Genomic DNA, 25,340 nt, shown 5'->3' with positions numbered 1-25,340 from the left:
AGGCAGGCATGGGTTCTACTTATAGGAGAAAGGGGTGACAATTGCTGGGAGCATGGACAGTTTATCCAGGACAAAGGAGAAAGAGAGTTTGTAGATAGGTTGAAGGCTTGTTGGAGCTCACTAAAATCTTTCTGATTGTTCCTATTTTCTCAGTGAAATAAGATATAAGATCATCAGCTGAGGCTAGGGACATGAACGCTGAAGATGGATATTAAAGACAGGAGAAAAATGTGCTATACCCTGAGGTAAATGGGTGAGTGAATGGAGTAGAGAAATACAATGATTCCTTGGAAGTACAAGAACAAAAATAAGGCAGTGATCATCCACATACAGTGAGGACAGACAACACTGCTTTGTTTTCTTCCCCAGCCACATTCAGCTGCGCAGCTGAGGGGGCTGAGAGGCACAGTTAATCTGTTAGTGCTGGGCAGCTCAGGTGGCTCAGCAGTTTAGCACTGCCTTCAGCCCAGGGCAAGATCCTGGAGACCCAGGATCAAGTCCCACATCAGGCTCCCACATCGAGGGAGCCTGTTTCTCCCTCTCTCTCTCTCTCTTTGTGTCTCTCATGAATGAATAAATAAACCTTTTTATAAAAAATCTGTTAGTGCTTTAGTGACTATCAAAGGACAACAAGGAAGTTGAAGGTTGACATAAGGCAGTCATTCCAATATGAAGCAATGGAATTTAAACTGCCTAAGAAGGGAAGTGAGTATATGAAAGGATGAGAGACACTGAAGTGTTGGTATGATCAGCAGATTGTAGGTACTGGTAACACTGATATATTGATGGAATGGTAGAAACATAGGAAGAGAGCTAAAAATGGTAGAAAGTAGCTAAAAAAGGAAGATGGTTGCAGGTTAGGGATTCTAGTTACTGCTACGAAAATACATACTGCTTTTCATGCAAAAGGGAGAATGACTCAGAAGGTGGAACCAAGAGTCCAGACAAGAGAAGTAAGAACCCATATCTTACAACCAAATCAAAGAACTCCAGCTCAACTTTTCCCAGCTACATTTCAAAACTGCTTTGAACCAGTGACTTCTTTTTCTACCTTCCATTCTCCCTCTCCTTTTTTTTTTTTTTCTCCCTCTCCTTTTTAACTAAAATGTCAGGTGTTATTCTGATGCCAGTCTTATGATTACATGCTAAGAATTTGGAAGGAGATAACTTCTATAGTTAATTTCACAGGTTAACAGATGGAAGGAATTGTGTCTAGGAGATATACCACATTTACTTGATAATTTGCGTGATGATTTCTAGACTTACAGAAAGACTAGATTTAATTGAAGATTTAGGCTTTTTATTGTGGCTATAATGGAGTGAGATCCTTGGAAATCATGGGAAAGGGTGAATGCATTTTGTATATGAGAGGAATCACAGGGACCAGCGATTAAATTATGGTAAGCAGATTTGTAACACAGTCCTCATGGTCTCCAACCCCTGCTGTTATAACATTATTAAGTTATGTTCCATGGCAAAGGAGTTTTGCCAATGTAACTAAGGCTACTAATCAGTTGATCTTAAGATATGAAGCTATCTGTTTAAACTAACCTAATCAAATATAGTAATGACTACCATTATTAACATGTACTCATTAATGAAATTTCATAATCCAAATATAATTGTGAGATCCTGATGAGCCTGAGTTAATTTATATTTCCATATGTACATATATGGAAATGTGTGTATACATACAGACAGACTGTGTATACACAGACAGACTGTATTAGAAGGGTAAGAAAAGCAACTACATTCTGACTACTTTGTCTTTCTCCCAGACAGGAGCAACACCACATGGAAAGGTCTTCCCTGAACCTCCAGTTCCCCCCAAAAGAAGAGAACTCAAGGGGACAATCAGCACCACCACCACCACCACCCCACCACTGCAGATTACTTCATGAGAGCCCCTACTCTGGTCCTATGCCATGAGAATTGCAGGGGAAACTGTGAGGCTTGCAATAACCAACACACAGATCTTGGCAGATGGAATTCATGACTACAACTCCCCAAGTGATTAGTAATCCAAGTAGTGGCCCCAACCAGCAGCTTTGCTCATCACCAGAACCAAGTCTGGGACAAACTGTGACCAGAGAACTCACTGGAGTACAGATTTGCTTGATTTGGGTTCTCAAAGAAGAGAACTTGAGAAGAGTCTCAAGTTTTGCTGACTCTAGAAACTGTATCCAAGCAAGGAGTTGTAGCTCCATCTGCTGGGGAGACTGTCTTCTGGTCCATCTTGCCAGAGGGCACTGACAAGAAAACCTAAAAGCCGTATAGCTCAGCAATACTCCAACCAAGAAGTGTGTGGGTGGTTCTGACAGTCCCCAAGGCAAAGCCAGTACAGGGTATGAAAAATTCCCCTGCTGCACCCAGGCAGGGGAATTAATTCACAGCTAAGGCTGAGGGTTCATCATGGCCTCACCCATAAGAAAAACTCGTTTGGGGAACATGTGAGCAAGGCCAGGAGGCGCCCCTCCCAACCCCACCCAAGCAAGTAACCTGAAACACAGCCACACCCCCTGTGGCTCCCAGGCTCCATCTGACCAGAAGGGCTGGCAAGGATATCTGGAAGCTCTGTAACCAACAATGTGTAAGCCAATAAGCAGAAAGGCAGAGCTAACTGTCTCTAGAGCAAAGCCAGTACCAGGTGTAGAGGGGTGGCCTGCTGTACCTAGGCAGAGGAATTAACTCATAGCCAAAGTTGAGAGTAGCTTCTGGCTCTTACTGAGTCAAAAGACAGAAAAGCAGAGAAGCCTGGAGCAGCACCATCCCATTAAGAAAAGGGAACTAAAACAGCCCCACCACTGAGGATAGCATCTCCCAGCCCCACCTGACCAGAGGGGCTGGTGAAAAATGGAATCTACAACAAGCCAGCAATACTGTAGCCAAGAGACAGACAGGCATATACAACAGTGAGCAGAGCAAAGCCAATGGCTATTTAGCCAGGGAACTTGGGACACAGGTCAGGATAAAATAACACACAAAGAGCTTTATTGCCTTTAAAGGTGCCCCTCCCACTGCTCCTGGGCAGAGAAACTAATTCATAGCCCCAATTATATTAATATAGCCTTCAGCTTTTGTGACCTGGGAACCTAACAAGAGCACATGGGGAGCTGCTTTACAGGCCATCCAAAAGCTCTGCTTCTAGCTGCACTTGAAAAGAGAGAACAGCCCATAGCTTTCTACATCTGCAGAGCAGATGACCAAGAAATTCAGTGCACACTCTTGTGTTGATTCAGGTACCCTTAAATGAGCCATGCGGACACTGGGTCCTCCCCTGCTAGTGAAAGGAAATGAATTTACAGCCCTGTCTACTAAATGTAGTACCCAGTCCAGACCATCTAGTAAGCCAGATGGAAAATTCATGCAACTGGGGGGCCCATCCTACAGATTTCTACCTCTTTCCCTATACCCAAACTTAGAGCTTGGAAAGTTGCCTTGCCAAAAACAGGACCATAATAGCAGATACCACCTGCCCAAAATCAATGCCTAGTGACCTAAACTGAGGTGACTATTGAAGATCTATCTCTGCCAAAGCAAATCTATAGAGCCTAGAAGAGGAGCCAAATTATTCAAGTGTGCAGATACCAATGTAAGAAATCAAAGATAACAAAATCCAAGTAAATATGAGACCATCAAAGGAAACTAATAGGGACGCCTGGGTGGCTCGGTGGTTGGGCACCTGCCTTTGGCTCAGGGTGTGATCCTGGATTCCAAGGTTCAAGTCCCATATCGGGCTCCTTGCATGTAGTCTGCTTCTCTGTCTGCCTGTGTCTCTGCCTTTCTCTCTCTCTCTCTCTCATGAATAAATAAATAAAATCTTAAAAAAAAAGGAGACTAATAAAGTTCTAAAAACTGACCCTAAAAAAATGAAGATCTAGGAACTATCAGATTTATAATAATTTTCTTAACTTTAGGTAACTACAATAACACATAGACAATTAAATGAAATTAGGAAAATAATCCATGAATAAAACAAGAAGTTTTATTGACAAAGAAACAGCAACCAGAAAAAAAAAAACCAACAAACCCAAAAATAAAGAGAAATTCTAGAGTTAAAAAAAATAGTAATTGAGCTGAAGTAATTAATAGAATTTCAAAAGTACACTTAGCCATGCAGAAGGAAAGAATTAGTGACCTAAAAAATAAGACATAGGAAAATTATCCAGTCAGAGAAACAAAAAAATAAAATGAGAAAGAGTGAAAAAATCCTAAGGGACTCATAAATACAATGGGTATTCCAGGAAAAGAGAATGAGAAAGGGCAGAAGCAAACTGAAAGCAATAGTGGTTAAAAATTTCCCAAACCTGGGAAGAGAAATGAACATACAAAACCATAAGGCTCAAAAGACCTGAAATAGGCTGACTTTGAAAAAGGCTGTACCTGAAATAGGCTGACTTTGAAAAAAGCTATACCAAAAAGGACCAATTAAATTGTCAAAGCCAAAGAAACAATTTTAAAAGCATTAAGGAAAAAAGAGAAAAGTACATAAACGGGGACTTCTATTACTATAAGCAGATTTCTCAACAAAGACTTTTTAGGACAGGACAAAATGGGATGACATATTCAAAATATTGAAGAATAATTAAGAATTCTATACCCAGCAGAGCTGTCCTTTAGAAATGGAGAAATAAAGACTTTTCCAAACAAAAGATCAGGGAGTTCATTACCACTATACCTGCTTTATAAGAAACACTAAGGGAATTCTGAGTAAAAGTAAAACATAAGCCTTATAAAAATATAAAAAGAAAGTATAGGGATGCCTGGGTGTCTCAGTGGTTGAACGTCTGCCTTTGTGGTCCAGGAGTCCCGGGATCGAGTCCCACATCAGGCTCCCTGCATGGAGCCTACCTCTCTATGTCTCTGCCTCTCTCTCTGTGTGTCTCTCATGAATAAATAAATAAAATTTTTAAAAAAAGAAAGTATAAAACTCACTGGTAATAGTAAACAGTAAAGGTTAGATTCTGTAATATGGTGATGGTGATGCATCATTCACTTACAACTCTAGTTTAAAAGTTAAAATAAAGATAGTAAAAATACAATAACTACAGTAATTGTTATTAGTTACAAATACAAAAAAATATGTAAATTTTATAAGAAATTACCTAAAATATGAGGGGGAGAAGAAGTAGAAGTATCAACTTTAGGAATTTCAGGAAGTAAAGTTATCAGCTTAAAATAGGGTTTGTGATTTTAAGATTTTTATGTAAGCCCGTGAAAACCACAAAGAAAAAAACTGTAGCAATCACACAAAAGAACAGGACAAAGAAGGCAAAGGATACTAGTACCAAAAGACATTAAAACAAAAAAGAAAACATGGAACAATACATCTCCAAAACAACCAGAAAACATTTTTTTTAAGATTTTATTTATTTATTCATGAGAGACATGGAGAGAGAGGGAGAGACACAGGCAGAGGGAAAAGGAGGCTCCCCATGGGGAGCCAGATGCAAGACTCGATCACAGGACCCTAGGGTCACGCCCTGAGCCAAAGACATATGCTCAACCACAGAGCCACCCAGCATCCCAAAATCAAGTTTTTAAAAGGCAAAAATAAGTCCTGATCTATCAATAGCTACTTTAAATGTAAATAATTCTCCAATGAAGACAGAATAGCTAAATGAATTTAAAAGAGAAAGAAAAGAAAGACCTAATACTTTAGCCTCAAAGACACACATAGACTGCAACTAAAGGGAAAGGAAGAGATATTTCAAGAAAATGGTAATGAGGAAAAAAAAGCAGGAATAGCTGCATTTATATCAAACCAAGAGGCTTTAAAATCATAAAAAAGAGAGGCACCTGGATGGCTCAGTCAATTAAGTGTATGCTTTGGGCTCAGGTCATGATCCCCAGGGTCCCCAGCAGGGAATTTGCTTCTCCCTCTCCCTCTGCCCCTACTCATGCTCTCCCTCTCTCAAGTAAATAAGTAAAATATGTGAAAAAAAGAAAAAAACAAAGTAAAATTATAAAAAGAGAGAACAAAAAGGTCATTATTTAATGATAAAGGGGTGAATACATCAACAAGATATAACAACTAGGTATTTATGGAACCAACATCAAAGCATCTGAATAAATAAAGCAAAAAAGAACAGAGGTAAGAGGAGAAATAAACACTAATACAATAACAGTTAAAGACTTTAACATGTTACGCTCAACAATAGATTATCCAAGGAATCTATAAGTTAATAGCAGATTCGAACAACGCTAGAGGCCCAATGGACTTAGACATATACAAAACATTCTATGCAATAACAGCCAAATTCATTCTTCTTAAGTGCACACGGAACATTGTCTAGCATAGACTATATGGTAGACCATAAAACAGGCCTTACCAAATTTGAGAAAATTAAAACCATATCGAATATTTTTCTCTGACCACAATAATGTGAAAATAGAAGTTGAAAATAAGGAAAACAGGAAAATTCATGAATACTCAGAAATTAAATAACACATTCCTGAACAATCAATGAATCCAAAAAAATAAAAAATAAAGGTGAAATAAAAGTTCCTTGAGACAAATGAAAATGGAAACATTACAAAAATTAAGGGGTGGAGCAAAAGCATTTCTAGGAGGAAAGTTCATACCAATAAATGCCTACAATAAGAGGCAAGAAATATTCCAAATAAATAACCTAACTCTATCCTTAATGAACCAGAAAATAACTGAGCCCAAAGTTAGCAAAGAAAATGGAAAACAATGAAAATTAGAGCAGAAATAAATGAAATGGAGAAATTAAAAACAATAGAAAAAATTAACCAAACTAAGAGTTGCTTCTTTGAAAAGATAAAATTGATACACTTTTAACAGGAAAAAAAAAGAACTCAAATTACAAAATTATAAGTGAAAAAGGAGATATTACAATGAGTACCACAAAGGTACAAAAATTCATAAAAGGTTACTACAAACAACTATACATCAGGAAACTGACAACTGAGAAGATATAAAAAATTTCTTTGAAACATACAACTTACTAAAATGGAATCAGGAATAAATAGAAAATCTGTCTAGACTAATTACTAGTAAGGAGAGTGAATCAGAAAAAGGAAGGAAGGAAGGAAGGAAGGAAGGAAGGAAGGAAGGAAGGAAGGAAGGAAGGAAGGAAGGAAGGAAACAGAGAACAAAGGAAAGAAAGAGAAAGAGAGGGATCCCTGGGTAGCACAGCGGTTTGGCGCCTGCCTTTGGCTCAGGGTGCGATCCTGGAGACCAGGGATCAAATCCCATGTTGGGCTCCCAGTGCATGGAGCCTGCTTCTCCCTCTGCCTATGTTTCTGCCTCTCGCTCTCTCTCTCTCTCTCTGTGTGACTATCATAAATAAATAAAAATAAAAAAAACAAAACAGAAAAAGAAGTTCCTATGAAGAAAAGCCTAGAACCAGATGGCTTCACTGGTATATTTTACCAAACTTCTAAGAATTAATATACCAATATTCTCAAACTTCTCCAAAAAAACAAAAAGTAGAGAACATTCCCAAATAAGCCTTATGAGGTCAGCACTACCTTCATACTCAAAGGCAGATGAGAACCCTACTAAAAAAGAAAACTATAGGCCAATATCCCTGATGATTATAAATGTGAACATTCTCAACAAAATACTAGAAAAGATATCAGCAGCCTATTGAAAGGACCATTCACCATAATCAACTTGGATTTATCCCTGGGATGAAAGGATGGCTCAAAATATGGAAATTGATCAATGTGATACATCACATTAATAGAGTGAAAGAAAAGAATCCTATTATCATCTCAATAGACACAGAAAAAGCATTTGACAAAATCCAACAGTCATTCATGAAAAAAAAAAAAACAGTTAACAAATGAGGTATGGAAGTAACATACCTCAAAATAATAAAGGCCATATTGACAAGCCCATAGCTGATATCACACTCAATGGTGAAAGGTTGAAAGCTTTTCTTCCAAAATCAGGAACAAGATAAGGTGCCTACTCTCACCACTTCTCTTCAATATAGTACTAAAAGTCCTAGCTAGGGCAATTAGTCAACAAACAGAAAAGGCATCAGAATTCAAAAGGTAGAAGTAAAATGGTCTCTATTTGCAAATAACATGTTTTTGTATAGAGAAAATCCTAAATATTCAACCAAAAAACTGTTAAAATAATCAACAAATTGAGCCAAGTTGTAAGACACAAAATTGACATACAAAATAAAATTTCTATAATAACAAATTTTCTGAAAAGGAAATAAACAAACATATCCAATTTATAATTGCATGAAAAACAAAATACTTAGGAATAAATTTAAGGAAGTGAAAGATCTATGCTAACAACTGTAAGATAATGATGAAAGCAATTGAAGAAGACATAAATAAATGGAAAGGTAGGGCAGCCCAGGTGGCTCAGCAGTTTAGTGCCGCCTTCAGCCCAGGGTGTGATCCTGGAGACCCAGGATCAAGTCCCACGTTGGGTTCCCTGAATGGAGCCTGCTTCTCCCTCTGCCTGTGCCTGTGTCTCTGTTTCTTTCTCTGTATCTTTCATGAATAAATCAATAAAGTCTTTAAAAAAAAAAAAGGAAAGGTATCCTATGTTCCTGGACTGGAAGAATCACTATTATTAAAATGTCAATACCACCAAAAACTATATATCAATGCAGTCCCTTTTGAGATTCCAGTGACTTTTTTTTAGCAAAAATAGAAAAAAAAAAAACCCTAAAATTTATATGAAGCCAAAAAAAAAAAAAAAAGGCAAAGAAATCCTGAGAAAGAACAAGGCATGAGGCATTCTTGTTCCTGATTTTGTTATATTTATTATAAAGCCATGGTCACTAAAACAGTAGAATACTGGCACAAAAGCAAAGAGACCAATGGAATAAGGAATTCAGAAACAAATCCAAGCATATATGGTCAACAAATATTTGACAAGTGAGTCAAGAATGCTCAATGAAGAATTGTCTCTTCAATAAATGATGTTGGAGCAAATGGATACTCACATGTAAAAGAATGAAACTGGACCCATAGCTTACACCACTCACAAAATTAACTCAAAATTAAATAAATGCTTAACTGTGAGACCTGAAACCATGAAACTCCTAGAAGTAAAATACAGGATAAAAGCTCCTTGACACTGGTCTTGGTAATTATATTTTGGAAATCACACCTAAAATGTAACCAAAAAATAAAAAAAATAGACAAGTGGGAATACATCAAACTAAAAAGTTTCTTCACACCTGAGGAAGCCATCAACTAATTGAAAAGACAACCTACAGAACGGGGAAAAAATATTCACAAACCATATATCTGATAAGGGATTAATAGCCAAACCAAATAAATAATGCACATAACTCTATGGCAGAAAAATCACCCAATTTAAAAATGAGCAAAAAACCTAATAACCATTTTTCAAAAAAAGATACACAGATAGGCAGCAGGTATATGAAAAGATGTTCAACACCTCCAGTCATTAGGGAAATACAAATTAAAACTACAATGAGATACCACCTCATGCCTGTTAGAATGGCCATCATCCAAAAGACAAAAGATAACAAATGCTGGTATGGATGTAGAGGAAAGAGAACACTTGTGCACCCTTGGGGGGGGGGGGTGTTGTAAACTGGTACAGCCACTGTGGAAAACAGAATGAAGACTCCCCAAAAATTAAAAATAGAACTAGTTACAGTCCATTTCTGGGAATATATCCAAAGGAATTGAAAACACAAGAAAAGATAAATGAACCTCCCGATACACAGCAGCATTATTTATAATAGTGGATACAGGGAACCAATCTAAGTGTCCAATGATGGAGGAATGGTTAGAGCAGTTGTGGCATATATGGTTGACTCCTGAACAATGAGGGATTTAGAGGTGTGACCCTCCTCATAGTTGAAAATCTGCATATAAAATTTGACTTTCCAAAATTAACAGGCAGACTCTTAATAGCTTACCGTTGACTGGAAGTCTTACTAATAGCATAAACAGTCAACTAATACATACTTTGTTTATGTATTATATATTGTATTCTTACAATTACGTAAACTAAAGAAAGGTAGGCACTATGATGTATACCTTAAACCTCATTCAGTGATGTATGTCAACTATCTCTCAATAAAAGTGAAAAAAGATGAAAAGATACAATTTTCACTTGCTTTTTTGAAATATTTGCAGTAGCCTCCTATTGACTCCTCTTTCCTGAAGGACCCTAGAGGTATAGTATTCCAAGTTGGGAGTCATTAATCCAGTGGGGGGGGGGGGAATGTGCTTCTCCCCGCCACTATCAGAGTCTTTAGTATCACCCAAGAATCTTCTATTTCTCCATTAGTCCTAGTTTCCAAGGCAAAATCTCCATAGTGATCACGACCAGAGCTCCCCACCTTGCAGAGTCTACCCCTGTATACTCCATCACTCCTCTGTTACCACAGATAAATTGTTTGGGTTCCTAGCAGAGGCCATTCTCTACTCATGTACTGGGTCACATCCTCTCTTGGCTATTCAACAACTGCATCTCTCCAGAAAATCCTCCCCCCTCTTGCATCCCACACACACTATCCTTCTTTATTCTCCACACCTCTTCTTCCACAAGTCTAGAGAAACATGCTCTCTTGACCCCATTTCATATAAGAGCCACCACCTCATTTCTCAGTTTTCCTTAATGAAGTCTTAGAGATTGATGAAAATTATAACTTTCCAATTTTCTCTTGAGCTCCCTCCAATCAAGCTTTCTCCTCTTGCTAAGATCCACAATTACTTCATAACATTATATCCGAAGTCAATTCGCAGTCCTCATCTTGGCCTATCAGCAATATGTGACAGTTAACCAGGTTTTCCACTATCTTGAAACACTGAGAACTTGCCTTTCAAGACAGTAAATTTTCTGAATTTCCTTCCTTCTTTCCTCATTGTTCCTTTCTTCATCTCTGCTGGTTCTTCCTTTGACCCTTGTATCTAGATCTTTGATCTTTTACCTTCATTACTTTAGAGAACTCTTCTAGTTGCAGGATTTAAGTGTCATCTCTATGCTGATGTCTCACCAATCTGTATCTCCAGCCTGAACCTCTTCCTTGAACTCCAGATTCATATATCTAATTCTCTATTAGACATTTTTTTCTGGGCAGCCCAGGTGGCTCAGCAGTTTAGCACCACCTTCAGCTCAGGGTGTGATCCTGGAGCCCCGGGATCAAGTCCCATATCGGGCTCCCTGCATGGAGCCAGCTTCTCCCTCTGCCTATGTCTCTGCCTGCCTCTCTCTCTCTCTCTCTCTCTCACACACACACATACACACACATAAATAAAATCTTTAAAAATATATGTTTTTAAAAAAGACATATTTTCCTGAATATCTAACTGGCATCTCCAATGTAATACAACCAGGAATGATCTTCTGAGCTTTTCCTTCAAACATAAGTTTTTCTTAGAGACTCCTAAGGTCTTAGCAGATGGATTGTGAACCTTGGTTGCATGTTATAGTCACATGGGGGGCCTGAGTTCCACCTCCCAATGATTGTAACCCAATTGGTCATGGCATCCAGAGCGCTAGAAGCTCTCTATGTAGCTTCTCCAAAGAAGCAAAGATTGAGGATTGTAGCTCTGGATGGGTTGCTTCTTCCTTTAACCTCAAATCCTATCATTTTTTTCCCATAAACACTCTCCTCCAGCCACACTGGTCCCCTTGCTATTGCTCAACTCACCAAGTATGCTCCTGTTTCAATTCCTTCTTTGTGCCTGGAACACTTTTACCTAAAATATCCTTAAGATTTATTTCCGTATCTTTTCAAGTCTTTGCTTTAAATCAGTGTGTCATTGAAATCTACTATGACCACCCTATTTAAGTTTGCAAAGTTCTCTGCCAACCACATCATTTCCCCATTACCCTTACCAGGACTTTTTTTTTTCTTCAGCATATGCCCTTCAAAAATATGTAATTTACTCATTTATTATAGGTTCAGTCTCTCCCCAATTAGGAAGCAGGCTCTGAGAGCAAAGGAATATCTGCATTTTTGCTTACTGTGGGATCTCAGATCATGAATGATATATAGCAGGTACTCAAAAAACAAGCACTAGTGACATTCCTTTTTCTAATATGAAATTTTCTCCTTTCTCAGTTTCATCAAATTATTGGTTCTATTTAAGAGTTAGACCTATTTGCTGGTATCCCAAAACAACCCTACTTAATAGTTCATCCACTTCTAATTTTTTTTTCAAAGGCTTATCTTTCCTTACATTTCCTTAATTATGAGCTTCTCCTTAGGGTTTAGTATTTGACCCTTTATCCTTCTTTATATTTACACTTAATAACCTCTCTCCTTTGAAAAGAGGAGACTTCATTTTTCAGACTTCAGCAGAATGGAAAATTTTAAGTGATCCGCCATGTCAAAGTTTTAGTTAAGAACACTGGACCTTACTCTCACCCAGGTAAATCCAGTAAAGTATCAAAGCTTCAATTATTTATGTCAATAAATCCAAATATTGTTTCTCTAATGCACTGTTCTCTTATTAGTGTCAAAAAAAAAAAAAAAACAGTAATGATCTCCTCCCTCCCTCCTGCTCCCCGCCCCCCTCACTCTATATCTTATAAGTCAAGATAAAAATTCAGGAGTATTACTTAAAACATCCCTTTTCCCTTTCTCCCAAAACTCAGCCAAGTGTTTCTTTATTCTACTTATTAAATTTTTATTATGACCTATCTCTTCCATGTCACTTCTGTTCATGATAATCTCTTACCTTTCCTCTTAAAGCCTCCCAACTGAAACCATTATTTCCCTACTTTCCCCTTCAATACATTCTATACACTGCCAAAGTATAAACATTTAAAGACCTTTGAAATTCATGCAATTGCATAAAAATCCTTAAATGGCTTTCCTATTATTTAGTATAATAGTCTTACCATGGTTAAGCTAATACTCAACAATCTCTATGCTTCTCTTGCACATATGCTCAAACTATCACAGTTTCTTTAATAAATCAAGATTACTTTCCTCCTCACTCATTTTAATGCCTTACCACAGTCCATTTCTTCTGTTTGGAACCTCCCATTTATGTTCACTTAGCTATTCAAATTCATTCTATCACATCCTTTTAAAAGTTAATGAGATTCATATAGTCAATGGATCTTGACAAAGGACTAGACAACACAATGAAAGAAAATGACAGTATTTTCAACAAATGATAATGTAAAACTGGACACCACATGCAAAAAAACTGAGTCCAGACACAGACTTCACATCCTTCACAAATATAAACTCAAAATAGATCACAGTTCTAAATATAAAATGCAAAATTATAAAACCTCTGCAAGATAATGTAGGAGAAAATGCAGGCGAACTTGGGTATGGCTATGATTGTTAGATACAACACCAGGGCACGATCCATGAAAGAAATAACTGATACACTGGACTCCATTAAAATTTTCTGTTCTGCAAGCAGCAAAACAGCAATGTCAAGAGAATAAGAAGACAAAGCACAGAGTTGAAGAAAATATTTACAAAAGAACCATCTAATAAAGAACTGTTATCCAAAATATGTATAGGGAGCCGGCCGCGCGGGGAGCCGCTGAGGCCAAGTGCTGCCTGGTTGGGCCTAGAAATGGGATGTCAGGCCTCCAGAAGGAGCATAGTGGAAGCGAGGGCCTCCCTGAGTCGCTGCTGTGCAGCCAGTGAGCGAGCCGCGGAGGATGTCCACCACGACGACGGTCGCGCCCGCGGGGATCCCGGCGAACCCGCTGGAGGTCTCCAACCCTGCCAGGCCTGGCCGCAAGACCAACCAGCTGCAGTACACGCAGAACGTGGTGGTAAAGACGCTCTGGAAACACCAGCTCGCCTGGCCCTTCTACCAGCCCGTGGATGCAATCAAGCTAAACCTGCCCGATTACCATAAAATCATAAAAACCCAATGGATATGGAGACTATTAAGAAGAGACTAGAAAATAATTATTACCGGAGTGCGAGCGAATGTATGCAGGACTTCAACACCATGTTTACAAATTGTTACATTTTTTAAAAAATTTTATTTATTTATGATAGTCACAGAGAGGGAGAGAGAGAGAGAGGCAGAGACACAGGCGGAGGGAGAAGCAGGCTCCATGCACCGGGAGCCTGATGTGGGATTCGATCCCGGGTCTCCAGGATCGGGCCCCGGGCCAAAGGCAGGCGCCAAACCGCTGAGCCACCCAGGGATCCCCCAAATTGTTACATTTATAACAAGCCTACAGATGACGTAGTGCTAATGGCCCAAGCCTTAGAGAAAATTTTTCTGCAGAAAGTGGCCCAGGTGCCCCAGGAGGAAGATGAATTATTACCCCCTGCTCCAAAGGGCAAAGGCCAGAAACCGGCTGCAGGAACCCAGAGTGCAGGTACGCAGCAAGGGGGGCCGCGTCCTCTGTCTCCCCAGCAACCCCCTTCCAGAGCGTCCCTCCACTGTCTCCAGACGCCTGTCATTGCTGCCACCCCTGTGCCAACATCACATCGGTCCCTGTTCCCCCGCCACCGCCCACCTCCTCCCTCTACGCCCATCATCCCTGTGGTCCCTCCCACACCGCCTGTCGTCCAGAAAAAGGGTGGAAAGCGGAAAGCAGCCACCACGACGCCCACTACATCTGCCATCACCGCGAGCCGGAGCGAATCGCCCCCGCCATTGTCAGACCCCAAGCAGGCCAAGGTGGTGGCTCGGCGAGAGAGTGGGGGCCGCCCCATCAAACCGCCCTAGAAGGATCTAGAGGACGGCGAGGTGCGTGAGCATGCGGGCAAGAAGGGCAAGCTGTCGGAGCACTCGCGGCACTGGGGCAGCATCCTCAAGGAAATGCCGTCCAGGAAGCATGCGGCCTACGCCTGGCCCTTCTGCAAGCCGGTGGACGCCGAGGCCTGGAGCTGCACCACTACCAGACATCATCGAGCACCCGATGGACCTCAGCACTGCCAAGAAGAAGATGGACAGTTGCGAGTACCCAGACGCGCAGGGCTTCGCGGCTGGCATCCGGTTAATGTTCTCCCAGACCGCAAGGTGGTGGCCATGGCCAGGAAGCTCCAGGACATGTTTGAGATGCGGTTTGCTAAGATGCCGGATGAGCCGGTGGAGGCGCGGGCCCTGCCTGCCCCCGCAGCCCCCGTGCTGAGCAGGGGCACCGAGAGCAGCCGCAGCAGCGCGGAGAGCTCCTGGCACTCGGAGGAGGAGCGGGCCACCAGGCTGGGGAGCTGCAGGAGCAGCTGAAGGCTGTGCCCGGGCAGCTAGCCGCCCTGTCGCAGGCCCCAGTGAACAAGCCAAAGAGGAAGAAGGAGAAGAAGGAGGAGGACAAGGACAAGAACAAGGACAAGGAGAGGCACAAGGCAAAGTCTGAGGGAGAAGAAGGCCAAGGTGGCCCCACCTCCAAGCAGGCCCAACCGAAGAAGGCTCCCGCGCAGAAGGCCAGCAGCACAGCCGGCCAGCAAGCAGCCGAAGAAGGGTGGCAAGCAGGCGTCAGCCTCCTACGACTCGGAAGAGGAGGAAGAAGGCCCGCCCGTGAGCTAGGACGAGAAGCGCCAGCTCAGCCTAGACAACAACCGGCTGCCCGGGGGAAACGGGGCTGCGTGGTCCACAGCATCCAGTCCCGGGAGCCCTCGCTCAGGGACTCCAATCGGCGGCCAAGTCCAAGGAGGAGTTAGCTCAGGAGAAGAAGGAGTTAGAGACGCGGCTGCAGGACGTCGGTGGGCAGCTGAACAACAACAAGAAGCCTGCCAAGAAAGAGAAAGCGGGCTCTGCGCCCTCGGGAGGGCCGCCCCGGCTCAGCAGCAGCAGCTCCTCCGGGTCCCGGAGCAGCAGTTCCAGCGGACCCAGCTCCGACTGCAGCGACTCAGAATGAGCTCTGGACTCGCAGATCAGACCAAAACCAGCGATGTGGCACTCGCCCAAACTCTGCAGGGTTCCTTTCGCTGGTTGATACACCGCTCTGGTTCCGCCGCGTGCAGGTTTTCTTTTAAACTCAGTGTTACGGTATCTTCCAGTTTTTGCTTTAATAGGTCAAAGATCTTTCTCGTGTGTACGTGAGGTTTTATGAGAAGGTGTGAACCCGCGTAAAGCCTTCCCTTCGTAACTGAGCTGAGTTCCTTGGAGACGGCAACTCAAACGCTGACCTGATGACCGTAGAAAAACATGTCAGGGGATCCCTGGGTGGCGCAGCGGTTTAGCGCCCGCCTTTGGCCCAGGGCGTGATCCTGGAGACAAGGGATCGAATCCTACCTCGGGCTCCCGGTGCATGGAGCCCGCTTCTCCCTCTGCCTGTGTCTCTGCCTCTCTCTCTCTCTCTATCATAAATAAATAAAAATTTAAAAAAAATGTCAGATGTGATCTGAAGTTTCTTGCAAAACCCCTTTCTTATGCCCAACCTGGTCTGTAGCTCCAGAAAGCACTGTTTGAAAGAAAGTTTCTCTGAGATGGTACTGCACCAAAGGCTGTCAGCTTTGCAAACAGGCGATGTCTCTGTCCCCTCAGCTCAGGCCCGCGGCTGGGGTCACCTCTTGCTGCAGGGTGAGGGGACTGTGGAGGTGCTGCGGGCTCCAGTACGGGCTTCTGCAGGGGTGGGGAGAGGGATGGGCACCGAGGGAGGGGCGTCGGGAGCTCCTGGGAGGGAATACGGGCCGCCTGTGCCACGCACAGCTTTCCATACACTGAAACTTTTACCTCAACTGGAAAAAAAAAAAAAAAAAAACTAAAGGAGACTTTTTTGTAAGGTTCAGCAATTTTCTACGAAGGTCCAGCCCCATGTGTGTCCCCAACTCGTGAGCTGCCACTGCTGCACACTCAGGGGCCCTTCTCCCAGTCTCGTGTATATATGAACACTTTATTTATTAACATCATTGGCTTAAAAAAAAAACTGCAAAAGAAATGCAGAAAGAGCGATGCCTGGGTGGCGCAGCGGTTTAGGGCCTGCCTTTGGCCCAGGGCGCGATCCTGGAGACCCGGGATCGAATCCCACGTCGGGCTCTTGGTGCATGGAGCCTGCTTCTCCCTCTGCCTGTGTCTCTGCCTCTCTCTCTCTCTCTCTGTGATGACTATCATAAATAAATAAATAAATAAATAAATAAATAAATAAATAAACAGAAAGAAAGGAAAGAAAGGAAGAAAGGAAGGAAGAAAGGAAGAAAGGAAGAAAGAAAAGAAAGAAAGAAAAGAAAGAAAAAGAAAAGAAGAAAAAGAAAAGAAAAGAAAGAAAAGAAAAGAAATGAATAGAAAAGAAAAAGGAAAAGAAAAGAAAGAAAAGAAAAGAAAAGAAAAGAAAAGAAAAGAAAAGAAAAGAAAAGAAAAAAAGAAAAGAAAAGAAAGAAAAAAGAAATGCAGGCCTTTTCAGTGGTTGGAGGAGAGCCCCAGACCCTGCTCCGATGGCAGACCCGTGGCCTCCCGGTGCTGGTGTCCCACCGACTGTCCGGTGCTGTCTTGTCTGCACCCTCGCCCGCCCCAGCCCTGCCCCACAGGGCTCTGTGTGTCCTCCGTGCCCATATGCGGGATTGGGAGACGTGCGGGTGTAGACAACTTCCAGCTGCAGCGCATTCTCGGTCTTCACATTTTGTGTGTTGAGTTCTTTTGTACTCACTTCTGGTCTCTTTAGGACTGTTTTAAAAGAAATCAATTTAGGGAACCCCAGTTATATAATATAAACTTTGTAATCTGAGAGAAAAAAAATGTATAGTAAATCTAAGTCTTGATTTTTAACTTTCTATTGTAAATAATTAATAATAATAATAATAATAATAATAATAATATACAGAGTTTAACAGAAGGTTATGTTTCAGTTTTATTTTTTCCAGAGGCTGCCCTGCGGCCTTTGAGCGCAGGGACACCCCGCACTGCCTGCCTGAGCTTGGAGCACTGTGGCTTCCGCCGAGAGTGCCAGGGGTCGGTCATCCAGGACCCCCAAAGGGGCGCCCCTAACCTCCCAACCCCCAGGGCAGGGGCCCTGCGGCCCTGTGCAGCCTTCCAGTGCAGCCTTCCAGCCAGCCGACAGTGGCCTGGCCAGACTCTCCCGGGGGTGGAAGAGCCTCTGGCCACAGGAGGGTTTGCTCCCTGAAGACCACGCTGGGCTTCCTGCTTGAGCGTTTTCCCATTAGCACAGAAATAACAGGGCACTGTCCCAGACCTCCCTGTGAGGACTTCCTGGAAGTGGGTGCTGGGGGCGGAGCTGAGGGTGGCCTGGCCTGTGGTCCGGTGGTGAGTTTCCAGGTGGTTGGAGTGGGTGGGAGGTTCGGGTCATCAATATCCTAGTAGGGGGCAGTCTATAAAAATCCTAAAGTGGATTCAGGTTCCATCGGCCCTTAGGATCACAGATGCCCTTGCCGGACATGGAACCGATGGAGCAGCGGGTGGTGGGTTACCATGTTTCTTACTGCTGGTGATTCTGACGCTTGGTGAGTGTTGAGCCAGTTTGTTAAACTTTTCATTAAGTTTTGTTTATAATAAAAATATATGTGGATTTTCAACCTAACATTATTTATTTATTTTTTTTTATGATAGTCACAGAGAGAGAGAGAGAGAGAGAGAGAGAGAGGCAGAGACACAGGCAGAGGGAGAAGCAGGCTCCATGCACCGGGAGCCCGACATGGGATTCGATCCTGGGTCTCCAGGATCGCGCCCTGGGCCAAAGGCAGGCGCCAAACCGCTGCGCCACCCAGGGATCCCAACTTAACATTTTTTAGAGTTACCCTTGTGTTTCAAAGGTGTTTTCTAAGCAGATCGGTAATGGAATATTTAAACTAGGACTTTAAGGAATTAATACATGACACGACGGATGGTCTTACAGCAGGATCTCTCTGGCACCTCCCTGAGCAGAGGGTGCCTGGGGCGCGGGGGGCTCCCGTGGAGCACCTGCCCAGCTGCAGGCCTAGCGGGGGCGGTGGCCTGTGCGAGCCCTTAGGTTGGTGGGGAGCGTGTGGTCCTCGCCCCCGGCACAGTGGAAGCATTTCGGAGCACTTGGTCACCCGCTGGCTGCGCGGGACGCTCGGGTTCTGGGACACCTCTGTCCCTCGCCCCGGGAGGAGGCCGCTGGCCGCCGCGGCGCAGAGGGCTGCCATCCACTCTGAGCAGTGTAGCTCGATGGTGCTGCGGCTTCTTGAGGCTTTCCGTGCTGACTTCACAGCCGAGTTCTCTTCAGAGATATCCTCGGCCCCCTCGAGGTCAGCCTGTGGATGTTTGCCTCTCCGCGTTTCCGCGTGTTGGGGACACGCAGGCAGACAGGCGGGACTGCTGGGGCGCGGAGAACCTGAGGGCAGCTCCCCACGGCCTCCTCTCCAGGGGAAGGAACGGTGAGTCTAGTAGGTGGGCCTCCGGGAGCCCTGGAGGCCCGGGGTGGGGGCAGAGACCCCTGCTCGTGCCGGGGCGCGTCGTCTTGCTTACAAACTGGAAGATAGGTCTTCGTTTTGTTTCTGTTTTTGTTCTGCCACAACCACGTCAGTGACAGCCCTCTGGGAACACCCCACCCAGAGAGGGATGCGTCCGCCCAGGGTAACCTGGTCCCCGGGACTGGCGTAGCTTCCCGAAGTTTTCTTTTTTATATTTTAAAGGTTACTTTTCTGTATGACGTGCATGCAGGTTTACCGTAACTTTTTCTTAAAAACTTTCTAGTGCCGTTTCTAGTATATTCCTGTAAATGTCAGTTACTGAAAATGAGTCCGAAACTATTTAGCTTCTTTACTGCAATGCTGGCCTCAACACAACAGAATAAAAATGGTAGAAAGTACTCTTTGATGTTTCTGGTAATCAAGGACCCTTCTCCTGGGGCATTTGTTTTGTTTTCATAATAAAACCTTATATATATATAAACAAACTACCTGATTAAAAAACAGGCCAAAGACCAGAAGAGACACTTTACCAAAAATTATATATAAATTATATATATATGTATGTGTGTGTATATATATATATATATATATATATATATATACACACACACACACACACACATATATATATAGGCAAATAAGCATGTGAAAAGATGCTCCACATCATATGTCATCAAGGAAATGCAAGTTAAAGCAAGATACCACTAAACATCGATTAGAATGGCTAAAATCTAGAACACTGACAATACCAAATGATGGTAAGGATGTGAAGCGACAGGAACTCTCATTCATTGCTGGTGAGAAAACAAAAACACTACAACCATTCTAGAAGACATTTTGCCAGGTTTTTATAAAACAAAATATATACTTATAATATGATCCAGGAGTGATGCTCCTTGAAATTTACTCAAAAGAATTAAAAGCTTATGTCCACACGAAAACCTGCACAAGGATGTTTACAACAGCTTTATTCACATGGAATATTGGACAATGTACTATTCAACACTAAAAAGTAATGAACTTACAAGACATGAAAAAACATGGAGGAAACAAATGCATATTACTAAGTGAAAAAAGACAATCTGAAAATGCTATAAATTGTATGATTCCAACTATGTAACATTCTAGGAAAGGCAATGAAGACTATGCAGATAGTGAAAAGATAAGTGGTTGCCAATATTTAGGGGCAGGAGAGGGATGAACAGTCAGAGCATAGAGGATTTTTAGGGCAGTGCACATGACCTATGTGATACTATAATGCTGGATATATTTTGTTGCACATTTGTCGAAAGCTATACAATGTACACCAAGAGTGAACCCTAAGGTACATTATGGACTTTAGATGATCATGATGTGTCAAAGTAGGTTCATCAGGTGTAACAAATGTCTCAGTCTGGTTAGGGATGTAGATAATGGAAAGTTATGCAAGGATCAGGACAGGGGCTATAAAGGAAATCACTGTTCCCTTCAATTTTTCTGTGAACCTAAAACTACTCTAAAAAAAAGAATCTTAAAGAAAAAAGGGAGAGGTTAATGCATGTTTACATCCTGCTCTCACCACACTAGTGCTAATCATTGAGCCAATCTGTAAATTTCACAGGCTACTGTGTAACTCATATACTGCTCCTCGAGATCGGAATTATGTATATATGAGTGTAACATAGCTCTCCCCACTAGACTGAAATCTCTATGAAGGGAGGAACCACATATGTCTTGTTCACTCTGTAAACATCTATAGAATCAAGTATAGTGCCTGACAAATATTAATGAATGAATGGAGTGATCCTTAAGACAAATGTTATATAACACCTGCTTCCTATTACTATCTTATCCCTCCAGGTGTCCTCCTGAAGTACCCACTCTTTTACCTGATATAAAATTATCTCCCCAGGTAGACCCTCTCTAGCCAACCTGCCTCACTCTCACTTTTAGCAACAATTCATTTCCACAACTGAAAACCATGCTTCCAGCCAACTTCTCCTGAGCTCTATGGAATTTCCAAATGCAGTCAAGAAATGTCTTTATTCCCAAGGTTTTCTTTTTTTTTTTTTTAAGATTTTATTTATTTATTCATGAGAGACAGAGAGAGAGAGAGAGAGATAGACAGGCAGAGGGAGAAGCAGGCTCCATGCAGGGAGCCCGACGTGGGACTCGATCCCGGGTCTCCAGGATCAGGCCCTGGGCTGAAGGCAGGTGCCAAACCATTGAGCCACCAGGGCTGCCCCGAAAGTTTTCATTAATGCCCCTCTTGTGTTCCTTATATCTTTGACTCCTAAAGATTCCGATCTAGACCATCCCTTATTATCAATAGAGCCAAATCAGCTTTTTCTATTCATTACAATTTTGTGTGTATTTTTCATCCTCTCATCTAAACTGTAAACTATTCCACAGCAGGGCAAATATACTAACATCTTTGCATCCTCTGCACACTTTCTTTTAGTAGGTATTAAATAGTTATTCTTAACAACTATATTTTATGGGCAATAGATTATTATGGCTTCTTTTATGCACTTGTATTTAGATTCCCTTACTAGATTATTTGTCCCTAAAGGAAAAACTCCTACGTCTACCATACAAACCCAGCAAAATGATGGAAATGCTCAAACACTCTTAAAATAGAGTCACTGGAAATTAAGAAATAGTAGCCTATTTTAAAACTTCCTTTTAACTGCCACGGGTGTGAAGAGGGTTATACTATTGGAGAACCTTACAAATTTAATTGCCCCGGAAGACTTAGTGACGTGAAAACCAACCCTAAGATCCATTTTACCCTACTATCCCTACCCTGAAGTAACTGTGTAAAAGTAGCCATGACATGCATTCTCTTTACACCTTACTTTTCTGAACTGTAAGTTAGTTAATACATATAAATACATTTCAAAGAATGTCAGGTACAAAATAAGTGCTTTATGACTGTGGTATTTATATTGTTATTATATGGTATCTTCAGGCATCTTTAAATCTGTACCCCAGGTATAGATTTCAGGTATCTTTAAATCTTTATTCCAAACAGAGAAGTTTCTATCAACACTGAAAGGAAATGTAAATTTCACTATCTACATGGTAAAGTACTGCAAGGCAAGGAGACATGGGCTGCTAAGAAAACTTGGTGTTGACTAGGGGAGGATCATTGTCTCTTCTTATACTTTTCATACACACTGCTAGTATGAAAATAGAAACAAAGTGGACCAGAGGGATACTTATGGGAGAAAGAAAAAGACTTGAGAAGTTCTGACATACAAGCAAAAACAAAAACAAAAAACGCCCCTTATAGTTCTAATTTATTATTTTTAGAGTGAAGAACAATGATCTTGCAGAAAAATAAAATCCAAAGGAGCTCAAAGTAAAGACACAGGAAAAAAAACTACTCTTTCCATAGACATCCTTAATAATGTAACTTATTGAAATTTAATCTTGAATAATCATAGAAAAATACTTTCTTATTAAATATGGATCTTATTCTCAATAGAATTTTCAAATAAGAAAAATCTTTTATTTTTTGTCTTGACTCCATATTATAATACTTTATGTTTTATTATTTATTTCTACTGACCTGAATTTCTCTAATCTAGCAACATAATTATCTACAGCAAAGATTCTTCAAAATACCATGGGTTATTTACCAGATTTTACTTGTTTACAAAAAATATATTTTTCCCCCAGTGATCAGTGACTCCAAAAATGGGAAGGAATGGACTTTTTCTCCATTTCTTGGTTTTATGTCACAGTAATGATGAAACTTTTACCTCAACAACTTCTCATTCCAGTCTTTTACAATCACTTCTATCAAGGGACTGTGTTTGTTCACTGCAAAACAGTGTCTAAATTATAACTTGAGGACAATATGAAGATGACAATGAAAATCCAGTTTACTAAGAAGAAAACAACTAGATACTCTTCTTTCTACAAGGACTTATTTATGAATATGCACTTAATAAAAAAAATAAGATGCTCGATAATTAACAAATTTAGGTTTATTCTGCAGTTAGGCTTATAGAAAAGAGCATAAACTGGAAAAGAAAATAGTCGCTTCATTCCCCATCTTCTATTTTAGGAAGACTTTAAAACTATAATGAAGTTTAAAAATGCCAAATCTCACACACAAAAAGAATACTTTCTTGAAACATTTTTTTCAGAATATATGCAGAAAAAGCACAGCCCTAAATAGAAGACCAAGACATGCGCGTGCACACACACACACACACACACACACACACACATCCACATGCTCAATATATTCACAGCAAAAAAACATAAGGGATGGGCAATTCAAGCTTTCTCCCAAAGCATACATGGGATGACAGAAATTCCTAAATCTCAACGCAGAATACAACAATTACTACCAGAGGGTAATGAATTAATGAAAACATGAATACAGTTACTACTGGAGCTGGCTTCCAAAGCACCAACACACAAATTCATTCAAGACTCTCTTTTAGATCTCAGCTACAGAAATGCCAACCAACATTCCTATATTTAGCAGATATAGTAGTTTGAGGAAAAGCTACAATTAGAATTTTAAATTTGAAAATGAACATCATAAAAATAATAAATCACTCCTTTTTCCTATATTGCTCCACCTGTCTTTGCTTAGCCTTTACTGAATTCAAACACTAAGTATTGACTTATGTGGTTTTCCCATGAACAGATAAAGTAGAAAATGAGAAATAGTTTAGATCTCAAAAAAAAGGACATGACTCAACAGTTTGCAGGCAGAAATAAATTACAGTGATCAAAAATATTGTTTGGGAATATTAAAATATCTTTACTGTGTACAGAGTTGTTTATGAAAACTTTGGCTTTCTCATCTACATTATACCATGGAGAATAGAACAAAATAATGTAAAAATGTCCTGTTTACACAACGTAGACTTGAGAAAATGCACCACTGGTGCTATTTGATGTATGAAATCTTCATTTTCCAGCATATAGGTTATTTTCTGGAACTAAATCAAGCTCAGTGTATTTTAGTCTGAGAAAGCTAATATTTTTTCACAAAAATAGAAACTTCTGAAGAGTACCTTCGTGACCATGAAAGGAGTAAAAGCAAATTTCAAAATGCACTTTAAGCACAAACTAGAACATTTCTACTTTGTTGGTATGACTGTTTTTTAACACAGTGACCCTTAAGGGGAAAAAATGGGTGGGGAGCAAGGTGGCAGGAAGATAGGCTTCATAAAATACACTTAGGTTGAATTAAAGTAGTTGTAGTTTAGTATTTTAAATAAGGAAACATTCAATTAAATAATCAAGATTCTCAATAATCTGCAAATTGCTATAACCTCTAGTTTTGAAATCCCCAATTTTTGAAAAACATTAACTTTTTTCTTGCCAAAATTGTGTTAAAACATATGTTTGGTATTTTCTTTCCTAAAAAGTTTGGAGATATTTTAGAAGCACCCAAAACCTAAATCCATGGTAAATTTAATAACTCTTTGGAGGTAAGTAATAGTCTCATCTAAAAGAAAGAGAAATCGAGTTGGGTTACAGATGCTTACAAAAATGAGAAAATTAGGATAAATTTCATTAAACATATTAAATATCTGAAATTCTAGATTGCCAGTATTCTTTTTAAGAAGGATTTATGTTTATGAATAGAAATCCTCAGGGTGGTATTGTGTTTTTCTCCTCATAGGAAACGCCTATTTTGTCAAGCAATTAAGGTTCTCTGTGGAGAAACTGATATGTTAGTCCACCGCCAGAATCTCAGCCTAAAATCCATGGGCTTCTCTCCCTTTGCTGCAAAACAAAGACCCCTACTCTTATTCTCCTGAACTCTGTGTCTTTTCCTCATCTCAACTCAGTGTCAGATTTTTTTTAACACATAGATTCATAAAAATGGAATAAAAAAAACAATTTATATAAATAAAACAGATCCACAGTATAACATTAACTCTGCAAAAAAAAAAAAAAATCAGACAAAGAAATAAAAATAAATACTCTAGAAATCTGGAGCTCATTTACTAATTTTCTAACTCAATTCACTATGATCATGGGTCCATTGCCAAATCATGGTCTCCTATCCTCTTTTCAACTATCTTATCTTATTGATTAAATAAATAATTACTAAAGGAAAAGGATATTCTTTTTATTTAA

General features: G+C 40.9%; 1 protein-coding gene and 1 pseudogene across 1 annotated transcript in view; one reads left to right on the top strand and one right to left on the bottom strand.

The window, feature by feature from the left end:
- Positions 1-25,340, bottom strand: part of LOC121497722 (MAM and LDL-receptor class A domain-containing protein 1-like) — a 417,847-nt gene that overhangs the window by 99,388 nt on the left and 293,119 nt on the right.
- On the top strand, positions 13,504-15,775 carry LOC121497162 (annotated as a pseudogene).

The sequence above is a fragment of the Vulpes lagopus genome, chromosome 8, assembly GCF_018345385.1.
Source record: "Vulpes lagopus strain Blue_001 chromosome 8, ASM1834538v1, whole genome shotgun sequence".
In the NCBI taxonomy this organism is placed as follows: domain Eukaryota; kingdom Metazoa; phylum Chordata; class Mammalia; order Carnivora; family Canidae; genus Vulpes; species Vulpes lagopus.
Note: the sequence above shows the minus strand (reverse complement) of the source record. Positions and strands in the feature narration are given on the sequence as shown.